We start from the raw sequence: 25,000 nt of genomic DNA on the forward strand, positions 1-25,000 counted from the left end.
ATTAATAAATCAAATATTTTCAAATATTCAGAGATCGAGTCCCATACCCACAGCATTTAGTTCACATACCCCCAAGGGGTATGGATACCCCCCCCAGTTAAGAACCCCTGCCCTAAAAAAATTGGAGGCAGAATGTAAATTTATGATGTCATAGGTCACATGGTTCGTCAGGCATCTTGGATTGAAAATTAATAAATTTAAAAAAATCTTCTCCAGAAAGGCTGGACAGATTGAGGCAAAAATTCACACACTTTCCCCAAGACATCCTTTCACAAGTTTGTTAATTTCAAATTGATAGGTCACATCGTTTGGCGACCATATTGAATTAACCCTAAAACCTTCAAACATCTTCTCCAGAACGGCTGGTCAGATCAAGGGGAAACTTCACAAATGTATTGCACACGAGCAGTGAATACAAATTTGTTAATTTCTGATTGATAGGTCACATGGTTTGGCAGCCATGTTGGATTGAAGGATATATATTAATTAATGTTTACCCTGGAACCGCTGCGTCTATATATGCCAAACTTCACATTTGTAATCGAGCCGACATGTGAAACGAAGGTTTAAAATTTCAACCTGATCGGCCATGTGGTTTGGCAGCCAGAATTATTTAATTATTTGAATCTGAGAACTTTTAGATGTTTTTTTCCAGAAGGCTCACTGGTCTGCACCTGCATGCATTTCAGGGTACAGGAATAGCAATTCAATTGATACCGACAATGTCCCCAGGAAAAAGAGCTAACTGCATACGTAATAACTAGATTGAACACATTGTGCTATCCGGTTCGTCACTCGTATGTCCCGCGCTGTTTCGAAGCAGGCCTGTATTTGTATCACTATTAAATAATGTTTTCTCTGGAACCACTTAACCTATCGAAGTGAAACTTTGCAACTATCATCTGCAGTAAGTCTCACGTTGTGTCAAATGCGGACGTCTGGGTACCCGGCCATCACTGCCAGCAGTTATAAAGTGGCAGTTCTAGTTAATGTTGAATTTAAAACACGAAACAATTTCCACCGAGTTGATCGTTGTTGTAAAATTGGAATTTAATTAATACAAACTTTCAAACATTCGAACTTGTGTTTTGTTTCACTTGAGTGTGGGTTTTGAGAGTTGATGAAGAACAGCAAGTGAACACAAATATTAGAATAAAATAAACCGCGTGTTAAAAAAAATCGGATTATTCATTGGGAACAGGCTGTTGCTGTGCTCGTAATGACGTCACAATATCGTGCAGCCTTCCATTGTGACGCACAGCCGTTTATCGTGATGCACACCCGTTCATTGTGACGCACACCCGTTCATCGTGACGCACAAAGCAGATTCCACGACCGACTCGTTCACAGCGACAGAAGCAAGTTTTCAATCTCTGACAATGTGGACGCTGATTTGGAGAATTTGTATTTCCTTCTTCGGACTTTTTTCTTCGGGAATTGTCCAACTGCACCCAGTATGGGAAATGTCTGTGTCCGCGAATCGGACTCGTCCCGGACGATGGATTCTCAAGTCAAAGCGTGTAAGGGGCAACCATGGGAGCATGGGTGGGGGTGAGCGGGTGTTCATGGAGAGAAGAGAAAGTGAACAAAAGGAATGAAAGCACAGAATTACATCAAAAATATTTAATTCACAGTTTTACACTTTGTGAACTGTCACCTTTCATTTGTGACTGCTCACCTTTTACCAATGTGAAGTTTTCATGTCAATCAATTCGGGTTATGAACAGTGATCAGTAAGTCCATGGCCTCACATAAACATGACTGTGAAAGCAAAAAAAAACCTTAATTTTTTTGGTTAATAAGTTTTTGTAATTAATTGGATGAAAGTGTATTTGTCATGATTTTGTGATAAATTTTTGGCATATCAGAGCAAAGGGATCATTGTGAAGTTCGTTATGTGTGGATGTGCAGGTAAGTTACTATTGTGGAACTCTCAATATTCAAGGCAACTCTTATTAATCAATTTCAACTCATAATTATCCAATGTCCACAAGAAAAGTACATTCAATCAGATAATATTTATTCACGTGAAATCACAGAATGGACAGGGCATCGAATGAAAGCCAAGCAATGATCTCTGTTGAAGTTGAGTTTACATTATATATTATATACACACACACACACACACACACACACACACACACACACACACACACACACACACACACACACACACACACACACACACACACACGTCTGAGGGAAAGTGGGGGAGAGTTGGGGAGGACAGAGAACCAAGAGAAGGAGGGGAGTTTTGGTCATGACAACCCACAACTGACCTTGGCTGGGCAAGTTTTCACACGAGAAAGACATCTCCCAAAGTTTTTCGTACTGGTCAAAAGGTGGCTACATTGATCTTTGGAAAGGCCTGTCACCAGATGACAGGTACTACAATTTGAGATGAAACAGACAGAGAAAGGAGTGGGGATAGAGATGGAAGTAAAGCATCTGGTTACAGGTCCCAGTAAATGTTTGACTATATATATATATATATATATATATGTTCCAATAAAATGGGTTCCAGAGAAATGAATACATGTCAGCAATTGAAATACTAAAAAACAGAAGCAATTGACTATAATTCGGATACATTGAATAAGCAGTGCGTCCACAATAAATCCATGTTTAAAAAGGAAGTTTTCCTCCACACCTCCCCCCCCCTCCCGTGTTGCCCTCGAGGGAAACACATCACAAAATTAATGATTTTACTCAATTGGAAATACATTTCCACGCACGAGTGTGTTCATTCTTTTGGGCAGTCACTTTTTTAGCACAAATCGTAGAGCTCAGTCCATTATCACCATTCCTGTCTGACAGAGCAGGTGGCTTTCGATGCTTGTACAGCTTTGAGCCTGCTTGAGGCTCCAGTTGTCGTTGGCCTTTGGCCAATACAGTAGACGACTACCACTTTGGGCAGCACGGCTGATTCAACACATCCATGCAGGGTTCAGGAACAGAGCAGACGAGTGCAGCAGGAAGAACATTTCCCAGAATCAGAACACACTCATAACATTGACTCATGGATTTCCAACTTTAAGTTCTATCTCATCAGAGTCAAAGGACTCAGCTACAGAATCAAAACAGGGAGGTGGTTGCCGGGCCACCATTACTTTTGTTGTCTTCCTTTTTAAACAAGAAACGATCAATGTTGGCAATGTGGTTGGAGCGCATTTAACAAGCACAATAATAATGACAATTCAAAGAAATCCCACAAAAATCCAACCGAACAGAGTAGCTCCCCATCCTCCGAAAATTCCTTCGAGCCATGAATATAGCCAGTCTTGAGTGAAATAATTGTGGACCTTAGCTCCCTCATCCTTCATCTTATCTGCTATACCAGCAATGTGCTCTGAATTATCTGGGATATATGTACAGCATTCACAACCAATTACCGCACAGGTTCCACCCTGTGCGGCCAGGATCAAAATCCAAAGCAACTTGGTTCTGCATTGCAACAGCATGCAGGGCGACTACCTCGGAATTAATAACCACCATACCCAAGGCAGTTTTATTTGCAAGTGACTCAAGCAAGGCGGCTAACTCTGCCAGTCCCACAGATGTTTGGCCCACCCCATAATGAGGTATTCTGATCATAAAGAACAATTCGGTGGATGTAAAACTCCGTTTACTCCGATTTGAGTATTCAAAGGGTGAATTGTTAAGCAGGTGCATGTGTGGTATAATAAATGACAAGTAACAGGATCCGGTCCAGTTAACTGGAAGCCATGGATTGGCTCGATTTCTGCACACAAAATAGGTGTAGGTGTTTTTTAAGGCCACTTGTGGCCCTATCATGTGATTTTCATCGACATTGTTACTGCATTCAGATTTAGCAAACATTCTTTCTCCCCATGCTTCTTGCACTTGGCATAGATTTGTTTTTTTTCCTCATTTGTTCTACCACAAAATATGGAGGTATCTTATTGAAGTTGAAAGTCGGCTTAAACCAGCCACTGAAATTCCGTTGCTGTAGGCATTACTCATCCGCATCGGTTACCACCTGGTCTAACCTGTCCGTTTCCCAATCCTTATTGTGGTGGTCAGTGTTATTATCCCCTTCTCTCCATTCCTTCCATTTAATCCAGTATGCAGAACACTCACTCAGATTAAATGGAAGTGCTCACAAAGGTATTCCACGAACCGCTGAGTGAGGTATTCGAGTGCAGGCCCACAAACTAGTTCTATTAAAAGCCTTAGCATGGTTAAGAGAAAAAGCCAGATAAGTATTTATCCCATATAGTCCGTCTGGGTGCAAATGCGCCCCAATACTCCTCTGCAAATTTGTTCTATTTGAAGCCTTATCTAATCCTACTCCACTTGTCACACCTCGTCGGTTTCTATGTGCAATGCGATTAGCTTGGTGGTTTGTGTGACAAGCGTTTGGCTGAGGAATATATAAATAATTTCCATCACAAGTACTTATGAACAACCATGTTGGCCATATCAACATTATACAAGCCAAAGTCAATAATACACATACACATTTAACAAGAGAGACTATTAGAGCAACCCTGTGGTAGCGTTCCACTCGGGGTTTCTTCGGGTGGTGCGCCAGCTTGCAATGTGAGGCGTGAATCCATGCCGCTTTTCCTTTACACTTCACGGCTGTGTGGGTCGTCAGCAAAATCAATAATGGCCCGCACCACCATGCTTGCAGAGAGTTATTTCTCTTATAAATCCTCACATAGACCAAGTCTCCAGGTTTGAAGTTGTGGTAGTCAGTGGTGGCTGGTTCAGGCAAGGCTTGCTTCACCTGCGCATAAAAGGCCCTCACAGCACAATTCAAGGCAATACAGAAAGCCAGCAATGTTTCGTCCATTTGTTGCACATTTATTTCTCTTACAGAAAATGGAGGTGAATGCGGTAGACTCATGGGTCTTCCCATGAGATTCTCATGCGGAGATGAGCCAGTTTTCCAATTCGCGGTAGATGTCATCGTCATGAGAACAATCGGCAGTGCATCTGGCCATTTTAACCCAGTCTGTTCACAAATCTTGGCCAGTTTGTTCTTCAGAAATCCATTGTCTCTCCACTGTACCAGCTGACCGTGGATGGTGAGGGCAGTGGAGGTGTTGTTTGATTTGTAAAGCCTTGCATAACTCCTTCACCACTTCGGCTGGAAAATGAGGTCCTTGATCGCGAGAGATATTACAGGGTATCCCAAATCTCCAGACAAAATCCTTCATCAGAAGTTTAACTACAGTTATTGCATCTGCTTTTCTGCAAGGGTACGCTTCGACCCATTTGGGAAATAAATCTGCCGCTACTAAAACAAACTCATCCACAACACGTTGAAATTTGGATAAAATCAATTTGGATATGGACGAACGGCCCGGAGGGTGCCGGGTGGCCGCCTCGGGCCATTTGGGCCCCCCTTACCGGATTGTGTTCTTGGCAAACGTGGCAGGTCCTACAATATTGTTCTGCAATTGGACTAAAGCCCGGGGCAAACCATTGCTTCCCAAAAGAGGCGCACATCCCCCCTTTGCTGGTATGCCCGGCCCCATGCGCAAAGCGGGCAAGCCAGGGTAGCAGACAGAGCCTTTGGTGCCACCACCAGGCAATCGGATGCTCTCCATAGATTAGACTAATCATCAAATTCACATCCATATATTATCCACAAATTCCTCTCTGCTGCACTAACAGCAGTTTGTAAAGTGTTGACATCGTCAAGAGATGGGGTTGCCACTGGTGTTAATGCACATTGTGATACCAGTGGGGCATCTGGAATGATGGCAGCGGCCTTGGCAGCTACATCTGCCCTGGCATTTCCCCGTGAGACATCATCAGACGCAACAGTGTGGGCGTCACATTTAACCAATGCAATTTATTAAGGCAAGAGTATTGCCTGCAATAGGTTCGCAATCCATGTACCATTCTTCACCGGCGCACCAGAGGATGTTAGAAATCCCCGCTCGCGCGCGAAGCGCCAAATTTGTGTGCAGCGCCAAAGGCAGAGCCGGAATCGTTGTAAATTGTCAAAATTTGGCCTTCTACAAAGTAGCATGCATGAATTAGAGCAAACAGCTCCGCTTGCTGAGCGGAGCAGTTCGCAGCCAATCTTCCCTTTTCGATTACTTTGTGATCGGAGCAAACTGCAAAACCCGTCAATGGAGATCCATCTGGTGCCCGCGACGACGAACCATCGACATATAGAATCAACTCAGAATTTTGGATTGCTGTGTCTCTCATATCAGGACGGGGCAAACACGTGCGTGCGATCACCTCCTCACAATCAAGATAAGAGGATCTCCATCCAGTTCTACCAGCAGTAAATTAGCGGGATTCAATGGCGGGCACCTCTAAATCGTGATGTTCGTTGGAGCAGTGAGTGATAGTTCCTATGTCGTTGCTCGAGAGGCCGACAAGTATTGTGTCTGTTTTTAACAGCACGGCTGTGACGGCATGCAGCACCATGAGGATCAAAGTTTGTCCCGCGACGATTGATTCTGTTGCCTTCACTGCGAGCGAAGCGGCTGCCACTGCTCTGAAACAGGATGGGAATCCTTGCGCCACCGGGTCCAATATGGTCCTGTAATATGCGACGGGCCGTAACTTGCTTCCGTGTTTCTGGGCCAGCACACATTGTGCGAAGCCTCGAGTCTCGTTTGAGTATAAATAGAAAGGTTTTTCATTGTCCGGCAGACCCAAAGCGGGAGCAGAGGACAGAGCTTGTTTCAGTGTCACAAAAGCCTTGTCTGCTTCTCGCGTCCAATTCAGCAGATTGGGTGCGCTTGCAGAGCCAATTTCCAGCAGGGGGCGCACGAAGAACGCATAATCAAGAAACCGCTGCCAGCAGTATCATGTCGTCCCGAGGAAAAATCTCACCTGATTCGTGGTAGTTGGCTTGGGCAGTTTCAATATTACAGATATACGTTCTGGAGACACGTCGGGTATCCACCTTCAAAATGTGTCCCAGATATTTTACCTACTCTTGGCAAAACTGCAATTTGGCTTGAGATGCTTTGTGTCCTTTCTCCACGAGGGCCGTGAGTAATGTCAGAGTGTCCTGTTCGCATGCTTCCTTCAACGTCGAGCAGATGAGTAAATCATTTACATACTGGACCAACGTGGATTTATTCGGGAAAACTATGTCATCTCGGTCGTCTCAATGCTCGAGAGAACAGTGTACGGCTTTCAGTGTACCCTTGCGGGAGCACAGTCCACGTATATTGCCTACCTCGATACGTGAACACAAAATAAATTGCAATTTGGGGTCGATTGGGACACTAAAGAAAGCGGAACAGAGGTTGACCACCGTATAATGGGTGGAATTAACTGGAATGCGAGACAAGATCGTGACTGAATTGGGAACGACAGGGTAAGCCGGGATGACGTAGTCGTTTACCGCTCTCAGGTCCTGCACGAACCGCCACGTTAATTTTCCTGGTTTCCGCACTGGTAGAATTGGCGTATTACATTGACTGACTGATTGGGAATAATTGTTCCTTGCTTTAACAGCGCTTCCACTACGGGAGCAATTCCGGCTTCCGCTTCTGGACGCAATCCGTATTGCGGTTTGCGGGGCAGCCTCTTTGATGTATCGATATTGATCTTTCCTGGCTGCATGCTTTTAATTCAACCCATGTCATGAGTGTGGGCTGTCCACAAACAAGCTGGGATCTGTTCTAGGAATCCGGGTAATTTCTCTGACCCCGGTGTTTCTGCAAGGTCAACCATCTCAAACACAGCTTTTACTGTTTCATTGCAGCCTTACCAGCAATATCCGTCGGTCCCCATTTTATTTTCCAGAACTTGCCAAGGCAGAGTCCCTCGACCTGGCTAGATCTTACCAAAGTCGCTCCCGGTACCATTTTTAAGTAGGTTACCATGGGCCCTACGTCCTTTGCTTGGAAACCTCACGCTTCCACGAAGGTAACATGTAGTGTAACACTGGAAGGTTGATTCTACAGTTTGAATTGCTCCTGTGTCAGACGCACCTCCAGGCCAATTCCTTGCTTCCCAATCCACATTGTTCCCAGTGCTAGGTCAAAGCTTTGGTGTAATTTTAAAATTGTTTCTATCGCAGAGTCGTTATCCCTTCCTTTTGTGTCGCAATCTGCAATGCAATGTAACTGAGTCTGTCCCATGTCCATGTCCATGTGATGTTGACTTACCCAGTCGCACACCTCCAGCACGCTCCTCTCCAAATCAGACACACACAACTGAAAACGGTTAGATGCTTCACCATCCGTCACAGTCCACCGGTATGCAAGATTCTCTGTATTTTCCTGTAATAAAGTCAAGACAGTTACATGCGATTCATTGGGCATATGTAAGTACACACCAAAGGGAGTATACTTCACTGTACAATTTAGCTTACATCGTAAGTCTCTCCCCAACAGATTAATTGGCGTATCGGTAGCCATCAAAAATGCTTCCTGTGCAGATAGAGGTTCAACTTCGACTCGTAGTTGTTCAGACAGTGGAATCGCCAAATCAACGCCTGACACTCCTACAACATTTACTTGCTCCCACGACAAAGGAGAATTCGGAAGGTCACTTTGTCTGATCGCTGATTTAGTCGCTCCCGTGTCCCCAAGAAAAGGAATCTCTCGGCCTTCAATATTGTCAGGCAGTTTCGGTTCGTCACGTGGTTTCGAAGTCAGCAATGGTAATTCTGATGACGTTTCTTCCATTCTCTGTCATTGTATAAATAGGTCGGGAGGGATGGGAACGAGGCAGCTGCCCGGGCTGGTGTCTCTCATCTGTCCTGCCGATGAGGATTTACATCCCGACGCTGGTTCTGTGGCTGCGGCGGCCGAGTCTCCCCAGTCGGTCTATTCGTGCCATAAGCTGGTCCATTTAGGATGTTCGGGTACTCCCTCACCCAGTGATCTGTCTGGCCGCACGCACGACAGATCTCTTTGCGCATGTCTCGGCGCCCACGGCTCGGCCCAATTTAGTGTGAATTTTCATGCACGTCTCCCTTTCGCCCCCATTCCTGGCCCATTCATCTGCGCCGGCATCAGTTTTGCTGTGGTTTCCGTGCTGCATTGTTCGATCAGTGAACTACAATGAGTTATATATGGCAGCATATCCTTTAAGTCTTTAGTTTTTCATCCGATACATACTTGCTTGACTTTGGTTTGTAATTTGGCCACCAATCCGAAAAATAAACGCATGAGCAAACGGAACCCCCTCATTGTCCGCTAATCCAGAGTGATGCCGACACACACTTCGTAAACGTTCTGGAGTCCAGATCAGTGTTTCTCAACCGGGGTTTCCCGGAACCCTAGGGTTCCGCAAGAGGTCGTGAGGGGTTCCGTGAGAAACAGTAATAAATAGGCTAATGTATTTTTGAGTAGTTTTTGCTCGATTTAACATTCGTAATTTTACTATACACGTGCGGCATATTGTTGGAAACTCCTTGGTTATTATAATGGAGGCTTCAACCTCTTACATTATTTTCAATTATAACAACCATCGGGAATGTATTTAACGATGTCTATATGTATGTCGCCAGTGTGAAACCGCCCTCACTTGTTGGTGGATATCCTGTACGCGGCGGATTCGTGTATCATCGAGTGACTGAATCAAGTACGGGACGCGTGCACGGTGTCCATCTATCTTCTCTGTGCTTCCCAGCGCGAAGTCTCTCTCTCTCAAGGTTAGTTCTTCTGTTTACCTTTATTGCTTCAGCTTTATTTGTTTAAGTTTTGTTTATCAAGTTACATGAAGTGTGTTTTTTAATTGTCAAACGGACTCGGGTTGACAAACACTTTAAAAATGACGTTTTTAATTGACCAAGCAGAACAACCCAATTACAAAGCAAGCAGATTGGCGCAATTCAATCAGATTTTTTAGTGGTTTGAAACGTGTTCAAACAGTGAATCGCGGAAACTTGCGAGAAACAACCTCGTGACGTCATCAATGTCAACAAAACAAGAGTAATAGGAGGTTCGACGCAGCTGCGATAGCGCATAAGTCGAATATTTTTTTGTTATTCAAATTTGAATCTGTTGTTGGTTCTTTTTAAATTGTAAATATTTGTCACATGGTTTGATTTAATGCCATGAATTAATTATGATAAGTGAAACAGCTGCTGTTGTCGACTTCCTTTTTCTTCTTCGTTCGGGAGTAAGGATTGTTTTTATTTACATCTGAGATTTGTTTGAAATTACCGTTTTATACCGGCAACGCAGCGATTTGCAAACAATTGGATTGAAGCGGAAAACACTTTTGACAAATAGAAAATGCACCTTTACTTATTGTTTTTCTTTATTTTGCAGAAATATCTGACAGCCCAATGTTTCGATTTTTGAAGAGGAAACATCCAGACAATTCTGATGAAGAATTGCAATCTTCTGATAAATTCCACTGCACTTGTGCAACAACGGGCACAAAAAGGTCCGTCTTTACGATGAAAGATATTTATCAATTGGCTTTACATGGACTGGTGATGCAAGCTGTCCTATTCCACTGTGTCTTGTCTGTGGCAAACAACTTTCAAATACAGCCATGGCTCGAGCAAAGCAGAAAAGACACTTCACAACAAATCACAGTTATATGAAAAATAAAAGTGCTGATTATTTTAAAAGGCTATTGGAATCTCAGAAGAAATGCACGAAGTTCCGAGAGAAATCACAACTTTGACAAACACACCAACTCGGATTTCACAACGAAAAATCTCAAGCTTTCGAAACCTCAAAACTTTCAAAACTTTACTTTGTCACTCAGACCTTGACTTCTGTTGTTTCCCTCCCTCAGGATCTTCTCGAACAGTTTAGCATTTTGCTGAACGAAATGACCCAAGATAACTTTCACAATCTTCTTACAATGACAATGGCTCTCAACATCACGTACAGACATTTTGAGAGCGTGGTTCAGATGAACGTCTGTCAAGCAATTGCCACGCCCAAAAATTCAGCGGCCTATGCAAGTTTAAGCCAACAACTCAACAAGGTGAGGAGCTTTAAACAATGATGGAGGTCACATATCGGAACATCCTGGACTTATCGTACACTTTAACTCTTTTTTCACATTCTTATAATCTTCTTCCCACCATGTCACCACCCTGCTTTGTCTTTCACAGATTAAAGTACCAATGGAGGACACACCTGCAACGTTTGAGCCATTTCAGCAATTTTTTCTCAAACAGTGCGAGGAGGAGTTTACAAGGGTCTTGCTGGAACCAGCTGCATATGCGACATCAAGAGCGTTGAAGCCTCCAGATTGGTTAACTTGGCAAAATGGGTGAGAATTCAAAAATTGTCCAAAATGGGAATTTTGATCACACTTCACTGACGTCTTTGATCATTTGTTTTTATCCAGGTGAAAGGGGATGAACTGAGCACCCTCTTGAAATCCAGAAAATTCTCCCGGGGAATCATCCCATTCACTGGGGAGCTATATAAGCTGGGTGTCGTCACCACCAAGATCATCATGCATATTCTTCTCGAGATAATTGCCTGCATATTCTGTGATAATATCATGATAATTTCATGCATATTCTGACACGCGACTCTCGAGATAATGGGATAATTTCATTTCCTTTCCCTGTCGAGGCTGGAGTGACCCAAGGCAATGTTCTGGGCCCAGTCATATTCCTGATCTTCTGACTCTGGAAAATCCCCTTCATCTCATCGGTGATGACTCAACCTTGTGCCATAACATCCCTGATCCTTCAGACAGGCAAGGGCTGCAGCCATCGCTTAAAACCTTCATAGAATCACGAGCTGGTCAAGCACTTGGAATGTCTTTCAATCCGGACAAATCCCACACTCTCACAATGTCTCTCCGAAAGGACCATCTGGCAAACCCTCCTGTCTCCTCCCAATTCCCACATTCCCAGATCACAATCCCACAACAAATGTAAAATGTCAAAAAAAAACACTTCACAGCTGTCAGGGGAGAGAAATACTTCATTGAGCTGTGGCTGAAGTTGACGTGGCATCGTCGCACAAACCCCTAATATTTCCCTCTCCAGCTCTCGATCGATTCTCACAACTCCATGCAGAACGTGAGTGACATTTGAATCGATGGCTTGACAAGATCCGTGGAGCAGCAATCCCTGTGTGACCGTTTTCAAGGTGAAGAGAAACAGCCCAACTCTGTGAACATCCATTACCTGGGTGGCTCGAGGAACTTCAGATGATTACCTTTCTGTGATGGTGCCGTATTTAGGGAGTTGCAATGAAAGTAAGATGTGTTGACGACGGTGGTTGTTACAGTTAATGAAGTTTTTTATTTTGGAGAAAAATGAATAAACCGGGAATTTTGGTCAAACACAACTTCTGAAACATACCTTCTGAAGGTTCACCGACTGATCATTGTTGATTCACAGTGAGGTAAACGTACATCAAGAACCAGTCTGTGTTATAATATGCTTGTTCTTCTGTCCGTCCATCCATGTGAAACGCTCATCCACACCCATTGGTTGGACAGCTGGCCTCCTGACTCCCCCCACAAATGCAACCTGAAAAATTATACGGCCATCATTTTGGTGATATGCGACGCCAAAGACCGTCACAGCTGTCAAATTCACAATCGTTATGCCCTCCCTACAAGTTTTGCCTTCAGTGTCAAACGACGAAAGTGACCGTGAAAAGGAACAGCAGAAATAGTGAGTGCAAGGGGGGGAGGGAGGGACACCAACAGCAGATTTCAAAGCCTAGATAGAGGCAGACCTGGACAAACAATGGGTGTGGGGAGGAATTGGGGAAGCAGAGAAAGAGTCTCGGCTATTGTGAAAAGACGTCTGTGTTGGGTGAAAATTAAAAATGCATCTTCTTTGCTCAATCGGCCTTGAATGAGCAAAAATAATGATTTTTTTCTGCTAATCATCCTCCCAATCACTGACAGGCCAATGCTGCAGGAGAAGCTCAGGGTTCTGGGTGAAACAGGCTTCAGTGGACATGAGATTTTGACTTCTTTCCAGTGTGCGGTGAGTGGATTATCATGAATGAAATTATCATGCAAGATAATACATCTTGGGTGAAACAGGCTTCAGTGGACATGAGATTTTGACTTCGTTTCAGTGTGCGGTGAGTGGATTATCATGAATGAAATTATCATGCAAGATAATACATCTGTTGCCTGTTGAATACAGTTGGAAAGGAACTTACTTCTGACGTGACAGCAAACATGGTAGATATTATATTCTGATCTATAACAGACATGTTCAATTCCACTTGAGATATTCATCAAGATCCATCACACAGGTTTTCTTGTCGATAACTTCCCAATTATTTTTGTTCCTCAACAGATGGATGAATATTTCCACCATTTGGAGTCGATTGTGAAAGAAGGAAAGTTGTCGGCTCACATTCTGTTCATATTGCGACGATTTATATTTCACCGCAAGGTAAATGCTTCACTCTAGATTTTTGAACCGCAATAACCCGCCACAGACATCTGGAGACAGTATACAGGGTATCCGTGTCAACCCATGTCTGACATCTCTTTCCTTAAACAGTGCAACTGGGTTCCATTGAGAAAGTGAAGATCCCTGATCACCAGCCGAAAAAGGGATCTGAATATGTTGATCAGCACGGTGGAAGACCGACATGATTGTCGGTCGTGTCTTCTTCGTCCTCGATGGGCAGCGCCGTGGGCACGAAAGCTGGAACAGGGCGAGGCCACATATCCGACTGCACCCGTCGTCCTCCAACTCCACAGGGGCAGCTCGCTGTTTTCTTTTCCCTTTACCTTCGAGCCTCACGGGCATCTGCATCATTACCTGGACCAGATGATCTTTTAGGTTTAACAATCGTATCTTTTCGGTTCGATCTCTGCATTCTTGCGCATATATACATACATATATATATATATATATATATATATATATATATATATATATATATATACATATATACATATATATATATATATATATATACATATATACATATATACATATATACATATATACATATATACATATATACATATATACATATATACATATATATATATATATATACATATATATATACATATATACATATATACATATATACATATATATATATATATATACATATATATACATATATATATATATAAATATATATAAATATATATACATATATATACATATATATATATATATATATATATATACACATATACACATACATATATACATATATACATATATACATATATATATACATATCTTCTTCTTCTTCTTCTTCTTTCGGCTGCTCCCGTTCGGGGTCGCCACAGCGGATCATCCGTATGATCCGCATCGTGATTTGGCACATGTTTTACGCCGGATGCCCTTCCTGACGCAACCCTGGTCGCCTCTTACGACACAGGGGTATGGTACACCTATTTTAACCGGGGTATACACCGGCCCAGTACACTGGTACTCATTTCGCCGACCTCGGAAGGATGACAGGCTGAGTCAACCCCCTGGTGTATTAATTCAGTGGCCCAACGGGGCTTGAACTCAGGACCTCTTGGATCCCAAGCCGCTGCCCGAACCATTGCACCAACACCAGGCTCTGTGTGTGTATGTATATGTGTGTGTATATATATATATATATATATATATATATATATATATATATATATATATATATATATATATATATATATATACACATCTGAAGCAAAGTGGGGAAGAGTTGGGGAGAAGGAGAGAGAACAAATAGAAGGGGGGGAGTTTTGGTCATGACGCTGGACAACTGACCTTGGCTGGGCAAGTTTTCACATGAGAAAGACATCTCCCAAAGTTTATCGAACTGGTCAAAAGGTGGCGACATCGATCTTGGAAAGGCCTTTCACCAGATGACAGGTACTTCAATTTGATACGAAACAGAGACAGAGAAAGGAGTGGGGGATAGCTGGAAGTAAAGCATCCGGTTACAGGTTCCAGTAACTGTTTGACTATATAGGTTCCAATAAAATGGATTACAGAGAAATGAATACATGTCAGCAATTGTGACACTAATTAAGCAGAAGCAATTGAAGATAATTTGAAACAATCAATAAGCAGTGCATACAAAATAAATCCACAATAAATCCATGTTTAAAAAGGAAGTTTTCCTCCCCATTACCCTCTGTGTATGTGCAGGTAAGTTGCCCTCTGTAGATGTGCAGGTAAGTTGCCCTCTGGAAATGTGCAGGTAAGTTACCCTCTGTAGATGTGCAGGTAAGTTACCCTCTGTAGAAGTGCAGGTAAGTTACCCAATGGAGCTGTGCAGGCAAGTTACCTTCTGGAGATGTGCAGGCAAGTTACCCTCTGTGGATGTGCAGGTAATTTTCCCTCTGTGGGTGTGCAGGAAAGTTACCCTCTGTGGGTGTGCAGGAAAGTTACCCTCTATGGATGTGCAGGAAAGTTACCCTCTGTGGATGTGCAGGAAAGTTACCATCTGTGGATGTGCAGGTAAGTTACCCTCTGTAGATGTGCAGGTAAGTTACCCTCTGTAGATGTGCAGGTAGGTTACCCTCTGTAGAAGTGCAGGTAGGTTACCCTCTGTAGATGTTCAGATTAATCATGCAGATTGTAGACCACACATTGCTTCATCATCAATTCTTGGTGAAGGCCTCCACTGCTCATCAAACACTCAATTCAATCATCACGTGTTTGGGAGCACATCATCACAGTTCATCCGTAAAGTGTCATTGTCCTCATTTTGCAGTTCAATTGATGAACCAACAAACGTCATGAATTGTTGTTTTTTGAATATCTCGGTGAAGGATAGGATAAAGGGTAGAGAACAGGGGCCTTTTTGTAGTGTCGGGCAGAATCCGAAGATGGGATCCCATTTCTTTGAAAGGACCACAAAGAGGCTTAGACAGGACAGAAAATCTAAAAAGACACCTGATAAGAAGGGTTGAGGCATTTCTTGTTAAAAGTTGGTAACAAGTGTTTTTAACCTAATTCAAGTATGCTGAATTCAAAAATGCTTGTTACCAAGCTCAATTTTGACTCTTTGTTGTTCAAATTTACATTTTAAAGTTGGTACCAAAATTGCCTCGTCAGCCCGATAATGTATTTTCTTTATCATATTCCAGCATGATCATCCTGCAATTTTTTTTCACTTCACAAATTACCTGCCGTTAAAATTGTTGTTTGGGTTGTTATTTCTAACATTGTATCAGAACAATCAGCAACATTGTGACATGTTGATATGTTCCAAAATGCGAAGATAGCATTTGATTTGTTAGTGTTAGGGTTAGGGTTAGGGTGAGCTGCAAAATCTCTCCAGTGGTTTTAACTGGATCAGTGAACGTCAGGATGTATTAGATATGGCTCTGTTTATCAGCTGGTGCTTGTTAAAGATTCATTGGGATTTTCTCAAAGTGCAGACATGTGTTGGACCAATGAACTAGCCTTTTTAGAAATAGCTTGTGAATTGTTGTTACCTTTTTTAATCAGAAGGTAACATATTTGTTACTTGTTTATTATATTTTATAAAGTATTTTATTTTAGATTTGGAGATTTTCAGATTTTGGAAGAATGCAGCACCATGAACATCAACATGCTTTCGTTAAGTTTCAACTGAACTGATCTGTTTTGCATGGAACAATAGGTAATGAAATTTGTATTGATATTCTGAAGTTTGGAGAATTGACTGCTGCCAATGGTTGATGTGATGATGTCAAGTTCCCTGATATTCAAATATAACAATCCTTAAGGAATTCTATTTAAGATAGCTGACGTGAGGCTCAAGTTTTATGATATTTAAACATTAGCATACCTAAGAAATTCTATCCAAGATAGATGATGTGACACTCAAATTTTTAAAATATTTAAACATCAGTACAATTAAGTATTTCTATCCAAGTTGGATGATGTGAAGCTCAACTTTGTGATATTTAAACATAAGTAAATTAAAATATTCTATCTAATGTAGATATCATTTTCAGGTTGCAATTAATGTGTAATGGTTCTTTTTTTATCTTTCACAGATAAACGATGGAGCCAGTGTTGAGCCTCAAGTGACCTCGTGCTGTTACACAAAGTCTCTGTATCCTGTGCCAAAAAGACACAAAAGAAAGCTTGCGAGAGGCTGGGGAGCAAGGTCTGAAGAACCTAGAAACAGCAGCAAATACTCGAAAGAAGCTCCGAGATGACAAAAACAGGGATGCGATTGACAGGGTTGAGTCTACACTACATTCCAACCCAGATTCAAATGTGTGGCAAAGATGTTGCTTTGCCGTGCTCACAAATAAAGGGAAGATTCAGTGCCTACAGTCTTCTCGAGCTCACTCATGTGGTGCATCATCCAGTTATGACACAGTCAACACCAGAGAACAATGTCCCAATGACATCAGAGTCACTCCTGCGCCATTGCGTTGGGTCTGTTGATTGGATGAAATGTCTTTTCTGCCAGAAGGATGCCACCAAACATAAATTGGTTGCCATATAAACACTGAAAATGAGTACCCAAATTATGGAAGCTGCCAAATTTGACCCCATTATCCATGTCAGTGTGTCAAATGTCAATGACCTTATTGCAGCAGAAGGCAAGTACCATTTGAACTGTTATATAAACTTTACAAGATCAACAGCAAAAACAAAAGACGCCAGTCAAACATTAGACCTTGCAATGGTGTGGCTTTGTGCTGAATTACAAAAATATGCTGACAAAGGACAAGTGTTAGATCTCAGTGATGGGTGGAATCATTTTTGTTCCTTGGCACAAGAAGCTAACATTAGTATTCCACCATCTTATGCCAGTCGAAGGACATCATTTAAAGTAAAAATAAGTCAAAAACTTTATGATGTGCACCAGTTTGTACCACTACGCCATGGACCAACTGCCGACAGGACCACTTTACTTGTGCCAACTAAATATTCTCAAGTACCACTTCTGCAGATGGAAGATTTGACTCATAATGAAGAACTTCATATGCCCTTGTATCAGCCTCAAGATGATATATTCCACTCATTAGTACATGTTGCACTAAAGATCAGAGGAGATTTCATGACACAGCCAGGTTATAAAGGATTTGAAGTCTGAAGATGCTGCATTTGCATGCATACCTGAGTCTTTGTACATGTTCTTGCATTTATTGTATGTGGGTCCATCTGCATTAGAATCTGAACAGGAAGACCAGGATCAGCAAGCAAAAGTTCACTCCAAAGTTTTAAATGTTGCACAAGACATCTTGTTTGGAGTCAGCTGTGGCAAGAAATGGACACCAAAACACATTGGACTTGGGAATGCCCTGCACCAAGCAACAAGGTCGAAGAAGCTAGTTAAGCTCTTTCACAATGCTGGTCATATCGTCAACTATGAGTCTTTTTTTGTGATAGACACAGCTCTTGCAGAACATACTCTGAAAAACATTGACCCAGACAATGGTGCAGTTGTTTCCCGCAATTTGGCTCTGGACAAGTTTGTCCATTTCACAGCAGACAATATCGACATCAACAATTCATCACTGGATGGAAAAAACACGTTCCATGCTACTCAGATGGCAGTTTGGCAGAGAGGACCTTCCACAGACAAAAAGTCAAATGACCTTAAGCCACCTTAAATGACCGAAGATGACTCTCCCACGAGATGTTAATCCAGGCAGAGGATATAGTCCAGCGCATTGGCCAGCCCAACTCTGTGAACATCCATTACCTGGTGGTTCGAGGAACTTCAGATGATTACCTTTCTGTCATGGTTCCGTATTTAGGTAGTTGCAATGTTAGCAAGATGTGTTGGCGACGGTGGTTGTTTCAGTTTCTGAAGTTTTTTATTTTGGAGAAAAAATGAATAAACCGGGAATTTTGGTCAAACATACCTTCTGACGGTTCACCGACTGATCATTTTTGATTCACAGTGAGGTAAACGTACATCAAGAACCAGTCTGTGTTATAATATGCTTGTTCTTCTGTCCGTCCATCCGTGTGAAACGCTCATCCACACCCATTGGTTGGACAGCTGGCCTCCTGACTCCCCCCACAAATGCAACCTGACAAATTATACGGCCATCATTTTGGTGATATGCAACGCCAAAGACTGTCACAGCTGTCAAATTCACAATCGTTATGCCCTCCCTATAAGTTTTCCCTTCAGTGTCAAACGACGAAAGTGACCGTGAAAAGGAACAGCAGAAATAGTGAGTTCAGAGGGGGGCAAATAACAGCAGAGTTCAAGGCCGAGATAGAGGCAGACCTGGACAAACAATGGGTGTGGGGAGGAATTGGGGGCAGCAGAGGAAGAGTCTCGGCTATTGTGAAAAGACGTCTGCGTTGGGTTAAAATTAAAAATGCATCTTCTTTGCTCAATCGGCCTTGAATGAGCAAAAATAATGATTTTTTTTCTGCTTCATCATCCTCCCAATCACTGACAGGCCAATGCTGCAGGAGAAGTTCAGGGTTCTGGGTGAAACAGGCTTCAGTGGACATGAGATTTTGACTTCTTTCCAGTGTGCGGTGAGTGGATTATCATGAATGAAATTATCATGCAAGATAATACATCTCGGGTGAAACAGGCTTCAGTGGACATGAGATTTTGACTTCTTTCCAGTGTGCGGTGAGTGGATTATCATGAATGAAATTATCATGCAAGATAATACATCTTGGGTGAAACAGGCTTCAGTGGACATGAGATTTTGACTTCTTTCCAGTGTGCGGTGAGTGGATTATCATGAATGAAATTATCATGCAAGATAATACATCTGTTGCCTGTTGAATACAGTTGGAAAGGAACTTACTTATGACGTGACAGCTAACATGGTAGATATTATATTCTGATCTATAACAGACATGTTCAATTCCACTTGAGATATTCATCAAGATCCACCAAACAGGTTTTCTTCTCGATAACTTCCCAATTATTTTTGTTCCTCAACAGATGGATGAATATTTCCACCATTTGGAGTCGATTGTGAAAGAAGGAAAGTTGTCGGCTCACATTCTGTTCATATTGCGACGATTTATATTTCACCGCAAGGTAAATGCTTCACTCAAGCTTTTGAACCGCAATAACCCGCCACAGACATCTGGAGACAGTATACAGGGTATCCGTGTCAACCCATGTCTGACATCTCTTTCCTTAAACAGCGCAACTGGGTTCCATTGAGAAAGTGAAGATCCCTGATCACCAGCCGAAAAAGAAGGGACCTGCAGATGTTGATCAGCACGGTGGAAGACCGACATGATTGTCGGTCGTGTCTTCTTCGTGTCGCAGTTCTGTCCATCATGGCTGCTCACATGGTGGGCGTCACGCTCTGCCGCCGACCTCATTATTTTTGCTGAGCTCTTCCCGAACCCCGAAGTAAGTCTTTAAATGGCATAGCAATGTGTTCGATGACATCTGCTGTGCCCAAGGCTGATTTTGGAAGACAGAACGAGAGTTGCATTCGAATCGATGGCTCGACAAGATCCGCGGAGCGGCAATCCCTGTGTGACCGTTTTCAAGGTGAAGAGAAACTGCGTGTCGCAGTCCTGTCTATCACGGCTGCTCACGTGGTGGGCGTCACGCTCTCCGCCACCGACCTCATTATTTTTGCTGAGCTCTTCCCGTACCCCGAGGTTAGTCTTTAAACGGCATAGCAATGTGTTCGATGACATCTGCTGTGCCCAAGGCTGGTTTTGGAGGACCTTTTAATCTGCTCCAGGAATGGTGCTTTGCAGTGATCCACAGAAAATATAACGTGGAAGTCTTGTTTTGTGCTTCGATGTTTGAACAATTGCGTTCATCGTTGCATCGAGGGATAACTCAATCATTCATGTTCATTTGGAAGTAATGCATCCTGAGATGATTCCCCCTGAGTTTTTTGCTTGGATGCACCTTCTCAACCCCCTCATCTGGAACTGTTTTCATGCTCCCCCTTTCTCCTCTCCCACGAGATGTTAATCCAGGCAGAGGAACTTCAGATGATTACCTTTCTGTCATGGTGCCGTATTTAGGGAGTTGCAATGTAAGTCAGATGTGTTGGTGACGGTGGTTGTTACAGTTTCTGAAGTTTTTTATTTTGGAGAAAAAAAATTAACAAACCGGGAATTTTGGTCAAACATACCTTTTGAAGTTCACCGACTGATCATTGTTGATTCACAGTGAGGTAAACGTACATCAAGAACCAGTCTGTTTCATAATATGCTTGTTTGTCTGGCGTCCTTCCGTGTGAAACGCTCATCTACCCCCATTGGTTGGACAGGTGGCCTCAGGACTCCGCCCACAAATGCAACCTGACAAATTATAAGGCCATCATTGTGGTGATAAGCGACGCCAAAGACTGTCACAGCTGTCAAATTCACAATCGTTATGCCCTCCCTACAAGTTTTCCCTTCAGTGTCAAACGACGAAAATGACCGTGAAAAGGAACAGCAGAAATAGTGAGTGCAAGGGGGGTGGGGGGGGGCACCAACAGCAGAGTTCAAAGCCGAGATAGAGGCAGACCTGGACAAACAATGAGTGTGGGGAGGAATTGAGGGAAGCAGAGGATGAGCTCGGATATTGTAAAAATACGTCTGTGTTGGGTTAAAATTAGAGATGCATCTTCTTTGTTCAATGGGCCTTGAAGGAGCAAAAAATAATGATTTTTTTCTGCTTAATCATCCTCCCAATCACTGACACGTCAATGCTGCAGGAGAAGCTCAGGGTTCTGTGTGAAACAGGCTTCAGTGGACATGAAATTTTGACTTCTTTCCAGTGTGCGGTGAGTGGATAATCATTAATGAAATTATCATGCAAGATAATGCATCTTGGGTGAAACAGGCTTCAGTGGACATGAGATTTTGACTTCTTTCCAGTGTGTGGTGAGTGGATTATCATGAATGAAATTATCATGCAAGATAATGCATCTGTTGCCTGTTGAATACAGTTGGAAAGGAACTTACTTCTGACGTGACAGCCAACGTGGTGGATATTATATTCTGATCTATAACAGACATGTTCATTTCCACTTGAGATTTTCATCAAGATCCATCACACAGATTTTCTTGTCGATAACTTACCAATTATTTTTGTTCCTCAACAGATGGATGAATATTTCCACCATTTGGAGTGGATTGTGAAAGAAGGAAAGTTGTCGGCTCACATTCTCTTCACATTGTGACGATTTATATTTCACCGCAAGGTAAATGCCTCACTCTACCTTTTCGAACCACAACAACCGGCCACAGACATCTGGAGACAGTATACAGTGTATCCGTGTCAACCCACGTCTGACATGTCATTCCTTAAACAGCGCAACTGGGTTCCATTAAGAAAGTGAAGATCCCTGATCACCAGCCGATAAACAAGGGACCTGAATATGTTGATCAGCACGGTGGAAGACCGACCTGATTGGCGGTCGTGTCTTCTTCGTCCACGATGGGCAGTGCCGTGGGCACGAAAGCTGGAACAGGGCGAGGCCACATATCCGACTGCACCCGTCGTCCTCCAACTCCACAGGGGCAGCTCGCTGTTTTCTTTTCCCTTTACCTTCGAGCCTCACGGGCATCTGCATCATTACCTGGACCAGATGATCTTTTAGGTTTAACAATCGTATCCGGTTCGATCTCTGCACTCTCTATATATATATATATATATATATATATATATATATATATATATATGCAATATATATATATATATATATATATATATATATATATATATATATATATATATATATATATATATATATATATATATATATATATATATATATATATACATACAGTCATCCCTCGCCATATCGTGGCCTCGCTGTATCGCGGATTTTTAACTCTTCCATATCTAATTTTAGATCGCGGATTTGTCAGTAAAAATGTATTTTTACATATTTATTATTTTAATTATTTTTATGGTAAAAGAAGCATTTTCTTGCCTAAATAATTTAAAAACATTAAAAAAAATTAAAACATATTACAAGAAATAAAATGCTGTACATCGTGTACAGTTGAAGAGTAGACAAAAAGTCGTGCGTATGGAAAACGCAGATGTGGCCGCTTCCACTTGCGTTAGTTTACCCACGTGAGATCGTACATGGCACGCTATTGGCTGATGGATGGGAGGTGACCAACCAGAGCATGGTGTTCTTTATCCTGGGTTCTGATTGGCTCAGCGACCGTTGCATCATTCTCTGCATCTCCCGCACATAGCATGCATTCAGCATCTCGCCTTGTCCATTTCACATCGACGTAACACGACGAGTAGCGATCACACTCTGCGGTGTTGTGTTTGTGTGAATTATCCGTGAAAGTTTTTAATTTATTTCAACCCCTACAATGCCGCCCAAACGTTCTGCACCTTCTAAGGTATCTGGCATTGAACTTAAACGGCAGAGAAAGATGCAAACCATCGAAGAAAAAGTGCAACTTCTTGACATGTGAAAGCAAGGGAGAAGCTTCGCTGCTGTAGGCCGCCATGACGGCATCAATGAATCTGCTTTGGAGGAGAGGAAGTGTGTATAAGAGTATGGGAAAGGTAAATGAGTGTGGGAAAGGTAAATAAGAGTGTGGGAAAGGTTAATAAGAGTGTGGGAAAGGTTAATAAGAGTGTGGGAAAGGTTAATAAGAGTGTGGGAAAGGTTAATAAGAGTGTGGGAAAGGTTAATAAGAGTGTGGGAAAGGTTAATAAGAGTGTGGGGAGGGTTATAAAGCTTTAAAATATATATAAATAATAAAATAAACAGATGGACGCAACGTCGCGGATTTTCACTTATCGTGGGGGGGTTTGGAACGTAACCCCTGCAATAAATTGGGGATTACTGTGTGTGTATGTATATATATATATATATATATATATATATATATATATATATATATATATATATATATATATATATATATATATATATATATGCACATCTGAGGCAAAGTGGGGGAGAGTTGGGGAGAAGGAGAGAGAACAAAGAGAAGGGGGGGAGTTTTGGTCATGACGCTGGACAACTGACCTTGGCTGGGCAAGTTTTCACATGAGAAAGACATCTCCCAAAGCTTATCGAACTGGTAAAAAGGTGGCGACATCGATCTTGGAAAGGCCTTTCACCAGATGACAGGTACTTCAATTTGATACGAAACAGAGACAGAGAAAGGAGTGGGGGATAGATGGAAGTAAAGCATCCGGTTACAGGTTCCAGTAACTGTTTGACTATATAGGTTCCAAAAAAATGGATTACAGAGAAATGAATACATGTCAGCAATTGTGACACTAATTAAGCAGAAGCAATTGAAGATAATTTGAAACATTCAATAAGCAGTGCATACAAAATAAATCCACAATAAATCCATGTTTAAAAAGGAAGTTTTCCTCCCCATTACCCTCAGTGTATGTGCAGGGAAGTTGCCCTCTGTAGATGTGCAGGTAAGTTGCCCTCTGGAGATGTGCAGGTAAGTTACCCTCTGTAGATGTGCAGGTAAGTTACCCTCTGTAGAAGTGCAGGTAAGTAACCCAATGGAGCTGTGCAGGCAAGTTACCTTCTGGAGATGTGCAGGCAAGTTACCCTCTGGAGATGTGCAGGCAAGTTACCCCCTGTGGATGTGCAGGTAATTTTCCCTCTGTGGGTGTGCAGGAAAGTTACCCTCTGTGGGTGTGCAGGAAAGTTACCCTCTATGGATGTGCAGGAAAGTTACCCTCTGTGGATGTGCAGGAAAGTTACCATCTGTGGATGTGCAGGTAAGTTACCCCCTGTAGATGTGCAGGTAAGTTACCCTCTGTAGATGTGCAGGTAGGTTACCCTCTGTAGAAGTGCAGGTAGGTTACCCTCTGTAGATGTTCAGATTAATCATGCAGATTGAAGACCACACATTGCTTCATCATCAATTCTTGGTGAAGGCCTCCACTGCTCATCACACACTCAAGTCAATCATCACGTGTTTGGGAGCACATCATCACAGTTCATCCGTAAAGTGTCATTGTCCTCATTTTGCAGTTCAATTGATGAACCAACAAACGTCATGAATTGTTGTTTCTTTGAATATCTCGGTGAAGGATAGGATAAAGGGTAGAGAACAGGGGCCTTTTTGTAGTGTCGGGCAGAATCCGAAGATGGGATCCCATTTCTTTGAAAGGACCACAAAGAGGCTGAGACAGGACAGAAAATCTGAAAAGACACCTGATAAGAAGGGTTGAGGCATTTCTTGTTAAAAGTTGGTAACAAGTGTTTTTAACCTAAT

At 42.4% G+C, this 25,000-nt stretch overlaps 1 protein-coding gene and 1 long non-coding RNA gene across 5 annotated transcripts in view; both read right to left on the reverse strand.

Moving 5' to 3' along the window:
• Positions 1 to 25,000, reverse strand: part of LOC147023943 (uncharacterized) — a 209,820-nt gene that overhangs the window by 57,276 nt on the left and 127,544 nt on the right. The gene's annotated exons all lie outside the window — the stretch shown is intronic.
• LOC147023944 (uncharacterized) lies at positions 2,000 to 15,615 on the reverse strand. The gene is made up of 2 exons (XR_015060438.1): positions 14,639 to 15,615; positions 2,000 to 12,418 (listed from the first exon to the last, which is right to left on the reverse strand). It is a non-coding gene; the product is annotated as an uncharacterized LOC147023944 (long non-coding RNA).

The sequence above is a fragment of the Eptatretus burgeri genome, chromosome 7 (genome assembly GCF_056783735.1).
Source record: "Eptatretus burgeri isolate ZD-2024b chromosome 7, Ebu_testis_v1, whole genome shotgun sequence".
Classification (NCBI taxonomy): Eukaryota; Metazoa; Chordata; class Myxini; order Myxiniformes; family Myxinidae; genus Eptatretus; species Eptatretus burgeri.